The sequence below is a fragment of the Pipistrellus hanaki genome (assembly GCF_964339955.1).
Source record: "Pipistrellus hanaki genome assembly, chromosome: 2".
Classification (NCBI taxonomy): domain Eukaryota; kingdom Metazoa; phylum Chordata; class Mammalia; order Chiroptera; family Vespertilionidae; genus Pipistrellus; species Pipistrellus hanaki.
The window spans coordinates 145,144,494-145,164,034 of record NC_140504.1 but is presented as its reverse complement, the minus strand read 5'-3'; positions in this window follow the sequence as shown (position 1 = coordinate 145,164,034).

Sequence of the window (19,541 nt, the reverse complement as noted above, 5' to 3'; positions counted from 1 at the left end):
TTTGTTCTTAGTTTTGTCCCTCCAAGTGTTTCAAAGGTAACTAAACAGACTGCAAAATCAGGCATAGGGAGTATAGGAATTGCAGAGTACATATTGTTTTCACTTGGTGGGTGCATTACTCACAGCATTGTTGTGCTGATCATCAATTTGAATTGCATTGTTCTCTCTCATATTGATGAATGCCATTTTCTCCCCTAGTAGCTAATCATGCCTACCTACTCTATCACTTCCCTCATCAGTCAGTTGTTACAATACGTAGTGCAGCAAACACAGGGACTGTGTCTTCACAAAGATAGTAAAACAGGTGAGTCAGCTCAAAGACTATAACAAGCAGTGGATTTTAGATATCAGGCAGGGTGTGGGAGAGGAGAGAAGGGGGAAGAGGAGACACAGAAGCAAATATATGGCTAGAGGGCAGGGGAAGAAAGAGATTGAGTATGGGGTTTATCAATTGACAGGCTTGAAGTCCGTGGTCTAAAAGAATCATTATGTTTGCAAATAAATCCTAACTGAATTATTCTTATCATTTCTAGAAACTTCGGGTTAATAGGTAAATATAAGAATGAGAATTCACCATGGTCTACACTAAAATTCTTCTGGATGTTATAAGATAAATAGGTTATGATATTTTTATTATTCTAATTTTAGCATATTTGTTAAATAAAGAAGAAAAAGCAATAGACCTGTTTTTTGAGTCCACTGCATCTTCCTTTACCCAACATTCAGAATGTTTCCAGGCAATTGATGAACATGCAGCTTCTACAGGTAAAAATAGAATTAATAATACTTAGCTTTATTGAACACTGTTTATTGCCTTGAAAAATTGCCACCAGTCACTGCCCTCTGGACATTGTAGAGCAAGCTTTTCTTTTTCACACATGTGCATTTGATGGTTTTCATTAAAAAAGGTCTTCAGATGATTGAATATTTCTATGCTTAGTCACATTAGTCTTTACCCTGATTTTAATGCTTATAAGGGAAAAGAACCTACAACATCCTAAGTATCAGATCCTACATCCAAAACTTGTCTACATACTATCTAATAAAAGAGTAATATGCAAATTGACTGTACCTATACTACACCCACTACATCCAATCAGGAGTGAGTATGCAAATAAACCCAACCAAAATGGTTGCAACCACAGAGAGCAGTAGGCAGGCTTGAGTTTTCCGGGCAATGGAGGAAGATAAGCTTTCTACCTGTCCTTGCAGGCCTAAACCTCCACTCCAGTCAACAGTTTCAATTGTAGAAGATAAATAAGTCCAAGATACCAGGGCCTCCACTTGGGTCCCCGGAGGCCATAGCTGAATTGCAAACCACCACATGATCCTTGCCCAGGCCACCCCACGCCCCAAGGGAACCCTCACCCTGACCTGGGACACCCTTCAGGGCAAACCAGCTGACCCCCACTCATGCACCAGGCCTCTATCCTATCTAATGAAACAGTAATATGCAAATTGACTGTCATTCTAACACACAAAGATCTTGCCCCATGTGGACACAAGATGGCCAACAGGGGAGGGCAGTTGAGAGGGACCAGGCTTGCAAGGGTGGGCAGTTAGGGATGACCAGGTTTGCAGGGGAGGGCAGTTAGGGGCAAACAGTCTGGCAGGGGAGCAATTAGGCATCAATCAGGCTGGTAGGGGAATGGCTAGGGGGTGATCAGGCTGGCAGGCAGAAGCAGTCATGGGCAATTAGGAAGGCAAGCAGGTGAGCAGTTGGGAGCCAGCAGTCCTGGATTATGAGAGGAATGTCCCAGATAGGAGAGGGTGCAGGCTGTGTTGAGGGATACCCTTGCATGAATTTCATGCACTGGGCCTCTAATTTATATTATAAAGAAAAGGATATGGACATCAATCAAAGGGGGATTAACATTTGTTTTTATATAATGGACCTTAAATAAATAAAGATCTAGGACAATAAATTATGAAAGAAAAAAAAAATACTGTATAAAAGAATGTTATGCAATAGTCAAAGCTTTTGAAAAATAATTTAGCTGCACATGCTTGCTTGCCTGTTTTTTTTAACCTATTAAGTTTTCCACTACTTGATGTCATCTGAGTCAGCTTTCCAAAGGAATTTTCTAAGTTTAGACCTTAATTTAATATACCTGCCTTTTATCAATATTATCAACATAGCTAAATAAGCAAGTGCAAATAGTTACAAACACACTGTGATCAGCACTTTGGATTTAGAAAATAAAAATTTTAAGTGTTACTTTGTAGGAGCTTAAAATCTATCTAAGCAGAAAAGAAGGGGGGAGGAGAAAAAATACTCACACAATTATATAATGACAAATAAGAAAAGAAAATGTAAGTGCAAAATCCAGTTCATTAACTTAAATGTTGGTGTTATCTGATGGTTTTTAGTTACCAAGTAGTCTTAGATGACAACACACATGCACACAGTTTTATATACTACCTATACCTTTAGGTTGGTGAAAACTATGTATGTATGAAGTTGAATCTCACTCCTAATTCTCACTTGTGTACCCTACATCCTATGCAAGCCCTCCATTTAGATAGATTCTAGTTGCATGAAAATCAATATATTAAAAACAAATTGAGCAATCCTCAACATTGTTCTCTCACTATTTTTGTTTGTTTGTTTGCTTGCTTAATGAATAACCAGTCACTTAATTTGTTCCACTTCATCCCAAGTCATTATTTCCCTTTACAATTTATTTTAGTTCAATTTGAGCAATATTTGTCATGTGGCCACACTACATCATAAAAAGCGGGGAACAATATAGTAAAACTGACAATCTAGACATACTTTTTAAAATAAAAATATGATGAGGCTGAGGATAGGATGTAATGGGCTGTAAAAAAGTATGTAGCAAGGATAGTTAGTGTAGACTAAGGATGTCTATAATTCTTTCTACGTTCTCACTTCATAACATGCTTTTTACTTTACTGAATAACAGAAACAAATCAAGGCCTCCATATTCACATTCACCCCTGCCACGATCTGTGCCAGCATGCACCCTGCTTTAGTCTTGATACTTTGTATAAACCACTCATACTTATGGCCAGATCAGATACTTGCATATCAAGTCTCATTCCCTAAATATATATGCAAATAATTTCTTCAACAATTCCTCCATCTCTCTGGCATCATCATTCACTCCCTCTCTACTGGGTCATTTTAATCAAGCAATTTCCACCAGCAAACACCACCAGCATGACTGAGAGATTATTTGCAGACTAGTGGTCACCGCTCTGCTTAGAGATATGTGATGGGCATTTATCTGCTGGAGTGATAATATGTCTTCGGATAGATTCTGCGAAGGCTCCAGGGATGCTAAGAAGTAGAGAGGGAGTTAAATCAACAGAAGCCTCGGTGGGGTGGCCAGTAGAATGGCTTTTCAATGATGCTTAAGAGCAGTTTATCAGAGACCACAGGCAGGTGAGTAGAAAAGGTGAGATATTCAGTATACCTGGGGGTTCATTGGTAGTGCTTGGGAATTTGGGATCATTGGAAGATTGATTGGCTTTACCACCAACTACACAAAATTAATGCAGGAGGCAGGGCAGGAGAAATGCTGTTATTCCAATCATTAACATTTTGATTATTAGATGATCTGGAAGTCCTGAGGTAAAAACTGGATTAAACGGTTCACAAGAGAATACTGGAAGCTCAGGGCAATAGCTAAAAGATGGCACTATTTTGACCAATAGAACTATCTTGCCAGTGCATAATTATTGGGTGTCAGTACTGCTTATTTCTATTATTCTGGATTTACTTATTTATGTTCACTTATATCTACTTCCCTGAATGTGGATTTCATAATATTTTGTAAGATACTGTATCTCTAATACCTCAACATGTGCCTGATAAATATTAGGTCTAGTAATCATTAATGTCGTTTTCTAATACTTTTTAAAATTGAATTTATTTAAACAATACAACAAAATTTAATCAACAATATAGTTGCCGTTGTTTTCTACTACTTGTGCCCAACGCTCAGGAAGCATTTTAATCCCTCTGTTGTAAAATTCTTGTGATTTTGATGCAAAAAAATCGGTCAATGCATTTTTGAGGCATTCTTCATTATTAAATTTTTTTTTCCAAGAAGAAAGTTTTGCAAAGAACGAAACAAATGGTAATCGGAAGGGGCAATATCAGGAGAATATGCAGGTTGAGGGAGAACTTCCCATTCCAACTGGCGCAGTTTTTCAGCAGTGATTCTTGCAGTATGCGGTCGTGCCTTATCGTGGTGAAGAATTACGCGCTTCCAATTAATCAGCGCGGGTTCTTTTTCTCTTAAAGCTTGGGCTAACCTTTCCAATTGGGCACTATACACTGCACTTGTTATGGTTTGGTTAGATGGTAAAAGTTCAAAATGAAGAATTCCTTTAAAATTCCACCAAACACACAACATCACTTTTTTCACATGCAAGTCAGGTTTTGGCGTGGGCTGCGGAGCCTCATTTTTGTCCAACCATTGAGGCCGCCTTTTCAAATTAACATACAGCACCCATTCTTCATCTCCGGTAACAATTTGCTCTAAAAACGGCAAACGGTTTTGACGAGAGAGGAGCGAACTGCAAATTGTGACTCTTTGATTATGGTTGTTGTCGGTCAACTCATGAGGAACCCATTTTCCAAACTTTTGGACTTTGCCAAGTGCACGCAATTGATTGGAAATTGCTTTTTGTGAACAATTTAAAGTTGTCGCAAGCTCTTGTTGGGTAATTTGAGGATTTTGCACCAAAAGAGCTTGAAGAGCTTCTTGATCAAAATTGGACACACGGCCTCGACCACTCTTGTCGTCTAACGAAAAATTTCCCTCGCGAAATTTCTCAAACCAACGCTGGCATTTTCTGGCGCTAACTGCATCTTGACCAAGAGCACTACAGATGTTTTTTGCAGCCTCACTTGCTTTTCTTCCTAATTGGAACTCGTAAAGCATGCAGTGCCGAATATGCTCTTCATCCGCCATCTTCTTAGCCCTAGTTCTGCAACAAAAACCAAACCAAACACAAACTTTTTCAAGCAAAACTTGTTAATTGCACTTCACACGTTCTGTAGATACCACGTGTTTGAAGGTTATGTCAATACAAGTCAACGCCAAGCAAGATTTTAAACGAATGTTAAAAAACGACATTAATTATTACCAGACCCGATAGTTCGTAACATGTGTTTATTGAAGTAATTAATAGGTAGATACTTCTTTGAAAAATGTCATTTAAGACATGAAAAAAATTAGTCAGAAAAAAATAAACAGGGATAAGTGACTATTATTGAAAGTGAAAATACTATATCTTAAGGTTCAGGTGTAGAAAATGCATGATACATTCTAAGCCTTGAAAGAAATCCATATGTCTGGAGTTTAAATAAAATTGGTGAGAAGTTGGTAGATAACATAGCATGAAGAGCATTGTAAACCATGTAAAATATATTGGATTTATTACATAGTCAAGTGGAAGCTATAAAAGGATTGTAAAAAGAAAGTGGCATGATTAAATCTAGTTAATGCAATAGTTTTATATGAAGCAATGTGAAGACTAGAGGACATTGGCATAAAAATGAGTGAAGAAAGAGGAAAGAATCCAGGTCATAATTTCTTGATCTGGGTAATAGAAGTAAGGGTGGAGAGAATGGAATAGTTTTGACAGTTATTTCAAAACTTTAGAAAAGGAGAAAAGGTAATGATTGGATCCAGATATAAGCAGTGAGGAAGTAAATATCTGAGCAACTACATGGAAGTTGTCATTAACTGAGAAAGAGGACACTGAATATTGGCTGTGCAGGAGGGAGACATTTGACTAAGTTATGGACGTTCTGAGGCTCATATTTCGTTCTGATAATAAAAAACGTGGAGTATAAAACTAGATATTTAAATACAATCCCCAAAAGAGAAATGGACTGGATGTTTATATTTTAGAGTTACCAATATCCTATATACCTAATAAAACCCTAATATGCAAATTAAACAAATGGTGGAACAACTAGCAGAATGACCAGTTGCTATGATGCACACTGACCACCAGAGGGCAGGCACTCAATGCAGGAGCTGCCCCAAGTTGGGGCTGATGAGTGGGTGACTCCAGGCTGCCAGCAAAGGTGGGTGCAATCGAGAGCCCTCCAATCACCTCCCTGGTCGCCCAGAGATCTTCCCTGATTGCTGGCCAGGCCTAAAGACCCTACCCTATATATTGGGAGCAGTCTATTAGACTTAAAAATTAAAACCTGGCAAGACTACTCTAACACTGAAAAAACAGGATTATGCAGCAATGACATGCATGGACAATGGCTTGCACATTTTGTGGTCAGCTCTGATTCTGACACTTATAACTGTGACAAAGCCAATTACTTAACTTCTCTCTGCTTCAGTTTTCCACCCATAATATGGGAAAATGGTACTACTGCCTCAGAAGGATCATGTTCTGTACTACTTTTTAAAATCAGGGCAAAAATTGTAGCTGCCCATACAACACCAAGATGCCTTTCACCTGTATGAAAAGTATGGTCACTGGTGCATACAGCAGCCTGGATTGAGAGAGCAATGTCTACTGCCTCTGGCAATCAGGCCTAAACCAGCAGTTAGACATCCCCTGAGGAGTCCTGGATTGCGAGAGGGTGCAGGCTGGGCTGAGGGGACCCTCACCCCCACATCCTCCCACCCCCATGCAAGAATTTTGTGCACTGGGTCTCTAATACAGAAAATAAAGTTCTAAATATGACTAAAATTTCTGAAGGATTGTAAAGAGAATGAGAAGATAAAAAACATATACTGAGCCCCTCAAAATAATACTTTTATTTAAATGTCAAGACTTATTTTAATAATACAATAATCATGGCATTTTGTGTCAGCATAAAGATGAACACATAGGTCAATGGAACAGAACTAAAAGTTCCAATGTAGTGAAATGTACAATAACTTATTTTTATTCAGTTTAAATATATGTCTAGTGGGGTGTGTGTGTGTGTGTGTAAGTGTGTGTGTGTGTGTGTGTGTGTGTGCACGCGCGTATGCATACATTTTTGTATTTATCCAACTTAGAGAGAGTTTTTGGATCATTAATTTAATACAGACCTTAGTTGTCATTTTTCCCCAGCTTTATTGAGGTATAGTTGATGATTAAAAATTATATATATTTAGGTTGTACAATGTGGTATCTTTCTTTGAGATGTACAAGATCATGATTTACTATACATATACTCTGTAAAACTGTACCTATACTCAACTTAACTAACAAAAGTATTACTTCATACCATTATGTGTGTGTGTGTGTATGTGCAGGAACACTTAAAGTTTACTTTTGCAGCAAATTTAAAGCATATGATAGAAAATTATTAATTATTAGGACCCCAGTGCATGAATTCATGCAAATTGAGAAAAACTGTGGACACAGGGGCAGGTCTTGGCCAATCCTCCAAGCCCCTGCCTGGCCCCTCCTGCCATGGTTCTTAGTCCTCTCTCTGCCAGCAGCTCTGCTGTTCTAATGCACTGATGGCACCGGCCTTGCTTGCACCTGCTGACAGCATGGAGCTGTTGGAGCCAGCGCCAGCTGTGGGTGTGAGTGTCAGTGTATGTGAGAGGCAGCTGCTGCCCCAATCATCCCTCAGGAGCAGGGGGAGGTGGAGAAGCCCTCTGGGGCAGTTGGGGCTGGCAGCCACTGCTGGCACTTGCTGATGGTTCTGAGTGGTTGGGCACCAGCAGAGTGTGCAAGCTGCAGCTCCAGTGTTAGCAGCAGGTTCAAGTGGTGGCTCTGGTGCTGGCAGTGGGTGTGAGTGATGGCTGCCTGCCACAATTGCCCCTCAGGAGCAGGGGGAGGTAGAGAAACCCTGAGGGGTGATTGGGGTCAGCATCCACCTCTTGCATCTGCTGATGGCACTGAGCAATTGGGGCTGGTGCCAGGTGCTGGCAGCAAGTGTGAGCAGGGAAGTTGCCTGCAGCAGGTGCAAGTGCTGGGTAGGACCATGGCATGTGGGAACAAAAACTTTTCAGTAGCCACCAGAGGCTCACCCCGATGATGACGGTGACTGGCGCTCTGCCTTGGTCTGGTGCCTACATTCACCTGCTTCACCATCCTGCTGTGGCCAATGCCTGCCATGTTCCATGCTCTAACATCTGCTGCAGAAGCCCACCATGTTCTGTGTGCACACCCTGGTGGTCAGCACCCGTCAGAGCGACCAGTTGTTAGGTTGGTCCAATTGTTCTGCCATTCAATCTATTTACATATTAGAGTTTTATATATACAGATAATCATCATGCTATACATTAGTTCCCCAGAATTAATTCATCTTATGACTGAAACTTTGTATCCTTGACCAACATCTTCTCATTTCCTCCATCCCACTATTGGCATTCAGCATTCTCTTTGCTTCTGTGAGTTTGACTTTTGACTTTTTAAGATTCCATACATAAGTTATATCATACAATTTTATTCTTCTCTGTCTGGCTTATTTCACTTAGTATAATGCCTCCATGTTATCATGTTGTTGCAAATGGTAGAATTTACCTTTTTTTTTTTTTACAGTTGAATAATATTCCATTGTATTTGTGTGTGTGTCAAATATTTTTTCCCCCATTTCTTCATTGATGGGTGCTGAAGTTGTTTCCAAGCCTTGGCTATTCAAAAAAATTCTGCAAGGTATGGATGTTCTTCCAAAACAATTAAAAATAGAACTGTCATGTTGTCCAGCAATTCACATCTGGATATTTGTACAAACAAAATAAAAACATTAATTTAAAAAGATATATATATCCCTATGTTTATTGCAGCATTATTTGCAATAACCAGATTATGGAAACAACCTAACTGTCCACAGATGGATAAAGAAACTGTGATACCTACATACAATGGAATATTACTCAGTCATAAAAAGAATACAGTCTACCCATTGCAGCACATGAGTGGACCTCAAATACATTATGCTAAGTGAAATTATTCAGGCAGAGAAAGACAGATTAATACTGTATAATTTCTCTTATATGTAGAATCAAGAAGAAAAACAAGTTTCTAGATACAGAGAACATCTTGCTGGTTGCCAGAATCAGAGGGAAGGACTGTTTTTGGTTTTTGTTTATTTCAAGTAAGCCTTTTTTAAAGAGGGCAAAGAACTTTAAATAGACATTTTTTCCAAAGAATACATACATATCCAAACAGGTACTTGAAGAGGAGCTCAACATTACTAATCATAAGAGATGCATATCAAAACCACAATGGGCCCTAGCCAGTTTGGCTCAGTGGGTAGAGCATCAGCCCACAAATCAGAGTCCCAGGTTTCATTTTGGACAAGGACTAGTACCTTGGTTGCAGGCTCCTCCTGGGCCCGAGCCCTGGTCCAGGGCATGCAGAAGGCAACCAATCAATGTGCTTTTCTCACATCAACGTTTCTGTCTTTCCCTCTCTCTTCCACTCTCTCTAAAATAAAATCAATGGAAAAATATTCTCAGGTGAGGATTAACAAAATAAAAACAAACAGCAACAACAACAACAACAAAAACACACTGAGATGTCACCTCACACTTGTTACGATGGCTTTTATCAGAAAGACAAACAACAAGAGTTGGTAAGAATATGGAGAAAAAGGAACTTCCACATTGTTGGTGGCAATGTAAATATTGGGACAGGTATAATGCAGAACCACATAGAGGTTCAATTCCACTGCTGGGTATATACTAAAGAAATGTAATTAATATCTTAAAAACATATCTACGTCTCCAAGAAATATAATATTTAAGAGATGGACTAACACAAGTACATAGGTGAATGTAGTTTATAAAATACCATCTCAAAGTAAGTGGTTAAAGACAGACTCTATTAATAAATGGAGTTGGGACATCTAGCATCCTTATGGAAAAATAAAAAAGATAAAGTTGAAACCACATATCATACCAGATACCAGGGTGAGTCTCTAATGTATTCAAAGATCTAAAGGTAAAAAAAATAAAGAAAGCATACACGTATAAATAAACTTGTTACTGAATCTAATCCATCTTGAAAACTTGGATGGCAATTGTCAGATAGAGGGAGCCTCTATTGCACTATATTAAAGGGGAATAGTAACACAATCAACCCATCCAAAACCCCCAGCTCATTTCCCCAAGTGCCAGTAAACACTCTACAACAGCAATAAAACAATCCTCCAAGGACTTTTGCATAACATAAAACATTTAAAACATCAATTACCTAATAATTTAACACTTAATGAACTCATTAGTCGGTATGCGTTTACTCAGGATGCAGTGCATTTTCTATGGCATTCAATGCAAATTATTTCTATACTGCAATGAGCATAAGCTGTCATGTAAATAAAGCCCATTAAGGATTTTGTTTCAAACACTAAAAAATCCAAACAACACTTAGCAAAATAAATAAAAATGACAACTTTAAAAATATGGTGTTTACCACTGCAATAAATGCTCAAGTGAGGTTTGGGGGCCAGAAAGAATCCACAGGCACTGTTGCAGCAGTGGTGGGTAAGGCTTAGTGAGAGTTAGCACATGTAAGCATTCCAGGCAGGAGGCATAAGCCTACAGGGTCAACAGCTGAGGCATGGCTGCAGTGCTCTCTGTATTCTCTAAACCAGTGGTCGGCAAACTCATTAGTCAACAGGGCCAAATATCAACAGTACAATGACTGAAATTTCTTTTGAGAGCCAAATTTTTTAAATTTAAACTATATAGATAGGTACATTGTTATTAACTTAATTAGGGTACTCCTAAGCTGGCCTTTGCTAATTACTCAAGGGGCCAAAGAGCTGTATGTGGCTCATGAGCTGCAGTTTGCCAACCACTGCTCTAACCAGTTCTCATGAGTTGCTTTAATGTCCTTGCTATGGCACATATCACACAAATTCATCATCATGTATTTCAATATAAAAAATATATATATATATATATCAATATATATATATATTTTGGTGGGGGCGAACAGAAACTCTCAAATTTGAGTATCTTAAAAAACTATTGCATAGCAAAATATAATAATGTGAAATTAAAAATAACCAACTGAGAAAAGATATTGGCCACCTATGTTATGAGTTATTTCCTTAAAAGAGAAAGAATATTCTAGTAATTATTAGGGTCAAGACAAAAATAAAAATAAGAAATGACACAAGACAAAGAGTTCATAGGAAAAATATCTCTACATGTATCCTCTCAACACATAAAAAGGCGGTCCACCTCCCTCATATAAAAAAAAAATACAAATTAAAACTCTATTGTGAAAACATTCTTCACATATCAAATAGGCTAAAATCCAAATATTTGCTGGCAAAGCTTGAGCATACACTTTTACTCGTTGTTGTTGCTGTAAAACAATGTGGAAGAATATTAGCTATATCTATCAAAATTATCAATCAAGCCACATAGCCTTTGACACAGCAATCCCAATTTGAAGAATCTAATTGGGATATACATATGTACCAAAAAATATGAAGTGATGTATGTACCAGCTTATTGCTGAGGCATTGTTTATATTAGCAAACATTGGGGGGAGCCCACACAGCCAGCAGAAGAGACCGGTTGATTTCTGATGATAGACCTACATAATGGACTACTATGCAAACTTAAAAATGATGTACTAATCTGAAGAGAATGTCAGGAAATATTGAAAACTTAAGAGAACAAAATTACAGAATAGTGTACATCATACACTGACTTTTGGATAAGGGGGGGAAAAAAATAACACGTACTCCCCTACCTTCCCTCTGAGGGAGTAAAGGGGAGAGATCAACCAAAGGACTTGTATGAATGTATATAAGCATAACCAATGGACTCAGACACCAGGGGAGTGAAAGCATTAATTGAGGGGCTGGGGGGAGGGGGTCAATGGAGGCATAAGGACACATATGTAATACCTTAATCAATAAAGAAAAATAATAATAAATAATAACACATACTCTATTTTCTTTACCAAATCATACACATGTACATATACACATCTCTAAGAATCATTAATAGTCTTGTAAAAATATGAAAAGGAAAATAAATTTGGTAGGGAAATAATTCAATCAAGACTTTTCTATGTATGACTTTGTATCAAGTTTTAATTTTAATTATATATATATTCATTGATTATTTTTAAGTCTCATAGAGAAACAAACAAAACCACAGATAAATCTGACCATATATTAAATCAGTATTATGGACATAGAAGAAATATTTATTTCAAGAGATGCTAGAGCACAATATATTGAATGAGCTTATTATTGGAATGAATGCCAAGTAAATTAACTAACTAAACAAATAAGTTCCAAACTTCAGTTTATAAGATAAAGCAAATAGATAAAATTATGCCAAATACATTAAGTAAAACTTCTGAAATGTTGAAATTGAAGTAAAGATATAAACTTATGAATTAATAAACATAAATACTCCTGATAATTTAGCAAATTTTCCTGGAAGTTTTATCACCTCCCATAGCAATAAAAGTTTCTGGCAGAATACCATTTTTAATTCTGTGACCTATTGAATGAAACAAGAACATTTTGTAGAAATGGCAAGGAAGGTAAATGACATCTTAGGACATTTTTTATACCAGAAAACTAGAATTCCTTTTTACATTTTAAAGTCGTCATATCAAAAATATGTGGGAGTCTAGTACAAAAGGTGAAAGGATTAAGAAGTACAAATCTGGAGTTACAAAATCTTCATTGGGTTATAAAAGATATTATAGAGTATCCTATATAATAAAAGAAAAATATGCAAATTGACTGAACAATGGAATGACCTGTGGAACAGCCAGTCGCTATGATGCACACTGACCACAGGGGGCAGACACTTAATGCAGGAGCTGCCTCCATCTCGCAAGCCCCACGCCAGCCAAGGTGAATGCCAGTGAGGGCCCTCCAATTGCGCCGCTGGCCAGGCCTAGGGACCCTACCCATGCTCAAATTTCCTCCACTGGGCCTCTAATATACTCAATAATATTGTAAGAACTATGTATGGAGATAGGTAAGTACTGAAAATGTCAGGAACACTATGCAAAATATATGGTTGTCTAACCACTATACTATACACCTGAAACTAATACAAAGTAATATTAAATGTAACTTGATATTGAAAAATAAAATTTCAATTAAAAAAAAAAGTAGTGATCTGGTCCCACACTCAGGGTATGATAACCATGGGTGCAAGAGAGTTAGAAAAGGCCAATGAGGAAAAAAGGACACATATGTAATATTTTCAACAATAGAGATTTAAAAAAATAAATAAGTCTAGAGTATCGAAAGGCATCAAATCCACAAAAGCATAAGAATTCAAAGTTAAACTGTGTTTTCTTTGTTCCCGTCACTGAAGATGCAAAGAAACACTATATAGAAACTTTCCCACACTGCTTACAGTTAAGGGTTTGCCTAATTAATATGAAAAAACCCTATTGACTAAGTACATGAATTACAAAAATGGGTGATATCTTGGAGTGGCTGGAAGATTCCCTACTATTGTAATTCCATTCTATTTATTTTCTTGAAAGAAGAGAAGATTCCCTGTGCTTCAATAGCTCTGGCCATCATACAGGACAGACTAGAAAAAATATTCTTTTTAGTCCTGATATTATTGACTCTCCAAACCCACACTAACATTTGCCTTCAGCTAGAGTTCTTATTATACAAAAAAAATAGATTGTTATTACCATCCTGAGCTTGATTTTTTGTTGCTTACAGCAAAGACATTCATTGTTCTCTTACATGCAATGCAGTGTCTCAATCATGTATATTTTCTGTTCCTAGATTGTAACTTCTTGAGAGTGACTAGCACTGAATAGACTCTTAATAATGCTTATTGATGAATAAATGAGTGAATTTGAAACGTTTTATAATTAGTCATTATGGTTTTTCATGTTAATTAGGCAAAATTAAATTTTGTTACTTTATCCTTAAAAATCCAGAAGAGATTTTTTTCTTTGATAACCAAGGTAATATTATTTAAAATGTAACTTGATTATACTGCCAAAATTGGATGGATGGATTGACTTATAATTTTTACATTTTGCCAATCAAATGAACAAATGTTTTCCTGACCATGTTCATTTATATTTCTATTGATTCTTTTAAATTACTTATTTTTTAAAAAATGGAATCCTTGCAATAATTTATCTTATAATACCTAGACATGAAATTAATAACAGTATAATACTGAATAAAATCTGAAAAATTTAGTATAGCATATGGAAAATATTTTTTAATAAAATGAATGTGCTGTAGGTCATCCAAAGCATAATAATGATGCTGAAAATAAGTATTAAAAACAGTAATGGATCTAGCATTTAGTAAATTCAGAAATTAGGACAATTGATTTACATACTATAAAATTATCGATGAGCATGTGTATTTGTGTTTAAGTAGTATAGATATTATCTGTCTCAATTTATGTCATTTATTTATTTTAATTTGTCTTTATTGTTGAAAGTATTACAGATGGCCCCTTCCCTCCCCATTGCCCCCGCCTCCACCCAGCACTCCCCCATAGCAATAAAGAAGAGAATCTCTTCCCACACCCACTTCCACCTTCCCTCTGAGATTCCTCAATCTATTCCATGATCTATTTTGTCCCTCAGTTTATTTTGTTTATTATATTCCACATAAATGTGTTATCTTGTCATACTTGTCTTTCTCTGACTGATTTCATTTTATTCTATATTTCTCAGTATTAATAGGAGGTTTTCTTTTTTCACTACTAATATCGAAGATATTAAATCTGAAATGTTCTTAAAAATGTCAATTTTCTATCAGAGGACAACTTCAATGATGCAATCTGTTAAAAACAGTGCAAATATTTTACTAATTAACAAAAAAAGGTCATAAAAGCTATGCCAGAGTCCAATGTATCATTCTTTTATTAATTTACAAAACAAATATGTAAGAAATTGCTACTTTTCAAAGAAGGCTATTCCATGAAAACAAAATACACAAAGTCCCTGTACTTGTGGAATTTATAATCTTTGAGAGGGGACAAATAATAAACAGGTAGGCAAATAAATATATAATGTATCTGGTGCTGGTGAGAAGTAGGAGAATAATGAATAGGATGTAGAATAACTGTGCAGGGAGGCACTGCTGTATTTGGTGGGCCTCTCTGTCTTTAGATGACATTAAAGCAGTGACTCAAATGAAGTGAAGGAGTCCAGCTATGCAATACGTGAGGAAGGGACATTTCAGACGTAGGAGAGAACATTTAAAGGCAAGAGTATTCCAGGCATATTTGCAGATCCTCAAAAGAACAGCATTGCCAGGCTGGTGTGGCTCAGTGATTAGCACTGAGCATTCCCTGTCAGGGCACATGCCCAGGTTTTTGGCTCCATCTGGTCCCCTGTGTGGGGCATGCAGGAGGCAGCCGATCAATGATTCTCTCTTATCATTAAATTATTGATGTTTTGATGTTTACAACTCTTACCTTCGCCTTTCCTCTCTGAAATCAATAACACACACACACACACACACACACACACACACACACACACGGATCGGGCCAGTATGAACTGGGGAGAGTGCTTGGAGTTGAGATCAGAGCTAGAGCTTGGGACCACAACAAACAGTATCTTCGAGGGCGTGGTAAAACTCTGGATTTTTTATCTCTAGTTTGATATGTCAGATATTTACCTATTTGGAGGAAAATAGAGCATTATAAAAATCATAAAGCAAATGCTTTGTAAAGTTTTTATCAGAATTAAACGAAAATACAAAATGGAAAAAAGCAGAGAATTCCAGAGCCAATTACTTTTTCTTTCTCTTTAAAAAAAATCACTACTTTTCTGAAGACTCACTCTGTGGCATATTCCGATGTAGGCAATTTTTGTACAAAAATGTTAGTTAATGAAGACAATTGTATCCCAATACACAATATATTGTTTATGCATCCATTAGTTTATGAAAACTTGCAAGGGAAAAACCTATCTGTGTAGACTATTCCTACCCAGGGAAACTCTTTAACTGTGCTAGAAAATTGCTTCTAGGATTAGGCTCGTTTTGCTAATCTAGGCAATATATATTGAGCTCACCAAGGAATCCACAAGCAAAATCTCACAGCAGGTGCAGCTGCAGGTGGCAGAGGAGCTTTCCAAATCGCCACTCAATCTGCCAGTACGAAGGAGATCTTATGTCATCCTGCAAGTACCCCTAATGGACAGGAATCGCTTTGGGGCAAAAAAATTCTCTTTTATGTAGAGAGGCAGAGGAATGCTATTAAGTTTTTTTCCCCCTCTTAGTTTCCCCAAATGGCAGGTAGATCTTTTGTATCCTTGGGAAAGTAGTTTAAAGATGTTCCTTTAAAATAAATTCAGTGTTATCTTGGTGACTTACGCTGAAATGGATCTGCATTACCCTTGTAATCACGGAATGATTTATATGTAAAATGATTTAAATAATGGTCATTAATTTAATAGCACATCTTTTCAATGGATATGTTCTAACTTGAGACATTGTATACCTTGCAATTTCTCCCAAGATATAAAACATCATCTTCTGACAGCTAGAAAGTTCAGGCCAAGGCAAACACATGGAGGAAAGCCCTTCAAAAGCTTTTCTAGGTAAAAGATAGGACTATTGGCAGGTGTTGTTGCCTGGGAACAAGTGTTTTCTGACGACTCAGTCATTGACTTTAACCCGAGGGTCATGGTGTTTGGAACACAAGGTTCCGGGATCGAGGTTATGCATGTTTCTAGAATCCCTGCAGATTAAAAACAAAAAACACGCCCTGGAGGAGGTGCTATGATTTTTTTGTTCTGCCTTTTTTAGAATCACACATTAAATTATCATGGCCTATTACAGTTTGCTTACTGCTAGCTTTTTTGCCAATGTTTCGTGCTTGTGCCACAAAGAAGTCATTATTACTGCAAAGATTTGAGGAGAAACAGAAGAAATTAGTTCCCTAGCCCCTGCTCTTCTTCTGTGGGGTCCTTGTTAATTCCAGACCCCCTGCAGCACCAGAAAACTATGTGGTTGCTATTAATTTATACAAGTTATCAAAGAAATTATGTCTACCAAGTGTGTCATCAGAGAACTATTTTTTTAAAATATATTTTATTGATTTTTTACAGAGAAGAAGTGAGAGAGATACAGAGTTAGAAACATCGATGAGAGAGAATCATCGATCAGCTGATTCTTTTTTTTTTAATATATTTTTATTGATTTTTTACAGAGAGGAAGGGAGAGAGATAGAGAGCTAGAAACGTCGATAAGAGAAACACCGACCAGCTGCCTCTTGCACACCCGCTACCGGGGATGTGCCCGCAACCAATGGACATGCCCCTGACCGGAATAGAACCTGGGACCTTTCAGTCCGCAGACCGATGCTCTACCACTGAGCCAGACAGGTTTCGGCCATCAGCTGACTCTTGCACACCCCCTACTGGGAATGTGCCTGCAACCCAGGTACATGCCCTTGACCGGAATCGAACCTGGGACCTTTCAGTCCACAGGCCAACGCTCTATCCACTGAGCCAAACCGGTTTCAGCACTATTTTTAATGATTATAGAAACAACTATTTAATGTGATTAACCTAAGAATTATAACACATTTTTTTTAGGGAGTTGGCAGTAATGATGGTGTTCCACAGGCAAAATAGTTAAACATTAAACAAATATGAATTTAAGTTATGAGGAAAAACTGCCTATACATAAAAGTGCTCTTTTTATCTTTTAAATAAGAGAAAGAAAAAAAGAAGGTCTATGTTTAGAAACCTAATGACAAAAATTTAAAATAGAAGTAATCAATACTGGAACTATGAGCAGAAATGTGTTCATGTTCTTGGAATCTTAGATTGCATTCTCAAGGTCCTCTGGCCCTAAGAATCCAGCAACTTTTCTGGGAGTAAATTCTAGTGGGGAACATAAGCGTGAGCTCAAGTTTGTTCAAACAGTCTAAGCACATGTTCATGATAGATATGCATATATTAAGTCACTATCTCATCTACAGGTGCAATTAGAATCTCAGGAGCAGTTTAGGGTGCCCCAGGGCCCCACTCTCCCCCTCAACCACCTCCGCCAAAATTGGAACTTTGTCAGAGACCACAGACCTCTGCTCAGCACAGGCCCTGCCTGGACTGTGGTTGGGGACATTGGAGCCCAAACAAAGTCTCCCTGCTGTGTCCCTAAATGTGGCTGCAGCTGCCTCACAGGTAATCAGGGTGCTTGTAGTGTTCCCCCAACAACAGCCCCTGGAACAAGAGTTGTGGCTCATCCTTGTGGTACTTGCAGTGCTGCACATCGCAAATGGTCAGGGGCTCAGTGTCCTGTATGGTAGCCACCAGCCACATGTAGTTCATAAGCACTTGAAATACACTGAGTGGCCAGGTTATTATCATCTCTGAACGCATAATAATCTGGCCTCTTTGTGTGTGTGTGTGTGTGTGTGTGTATCTGTGTGTGTGTGTGTGTGTGTATTAGAGGGCCTGGTGCATGAATTTGTGCATGGGTGGGGTCCGGCCAGCCTGGCCAGGGGGAGGGGCCATGGCCAGTTGGCCAGCCTGCCTGCTGGTCAAACTCCTGGTCAAGGGGACAATTTGCATATTAGCCTTTTATTATATAGAATATACACTGAATGGCCAGATGATTATGCATTCAGAAATCATAATCATCTGGCCATTCAATGTATGTCCAGTGCTCTTGGAAAATAAATACCAATGGGGAAAGTGAAACAAGTTTTGTATTGATTATTTGTTAATAGAATTTATGAAGAGAACCCAGCATATTTTTAGTTTTCCAAAAGTGTTTTAAAATTTCAAAAGTTGGTAGGTTCTAGAAGACATTTATTATTCAGGTTATAAAGTTTTAAAAAGGAGTTCAAATTTGGTCCATTACTTTTTATATCTCAAAGTGTAGTATCATTCAGCATCGCATAAAGCGAATGTTAGGTGAGCCTTCAGGTCTGTAGCATGAAGCTTAGTAAGTAAATTAAAATAGGACGTGGGGAAAATAAGTCACCGGGGCTTAGTGTGGAACTCAGAGTGAAATCAATTTTATTACGATTAAAAAAGCATTAGCTAAAGATGAGGAAGGTGATAAAAGAGATAGGATGGACTGGATAAAGAAAAAAAACACTTTAACTTATAAACCTATATTCTCTAGGAGCAGAAATATTGCCAGCTGGAAGCACACATACACACACAAAAAAGAATTTTGACTATTACTGCAATCCAGGTGCTAGTGATTTTCTCTCTAAAAATCCAGGCCATATGTGCAATAGTTTATGGTACTCACTATCCAAGGTCACTTTTCAAAAAAGAAAGAAATATCACTTATTACCGAAGGTGAATATACTCATTTCAAATAAACCATTCTTATTTAACATAAAATATATTTTCAATGCTCTAATTTTGCTCTCTGGAGAAGATGACTTTTATGACTATTCACTTATACTTTTATAACATTCTAATCACATGAAGTACATTCACAACAAACATATAATTAAATTCCTTGCAGAACTCTGAACAAGAGACAACACCTGCCCACTATATGTGTGATTTGGATTTACGCAAATACAGTTTATGATGGTCTTCTAACTCTAGGGTCTGTAAAACTTAAGATTAAAATTAGGGTTTTTAAATCTTTACTATGGTAAAATAATATTCTATATGTAAAGATT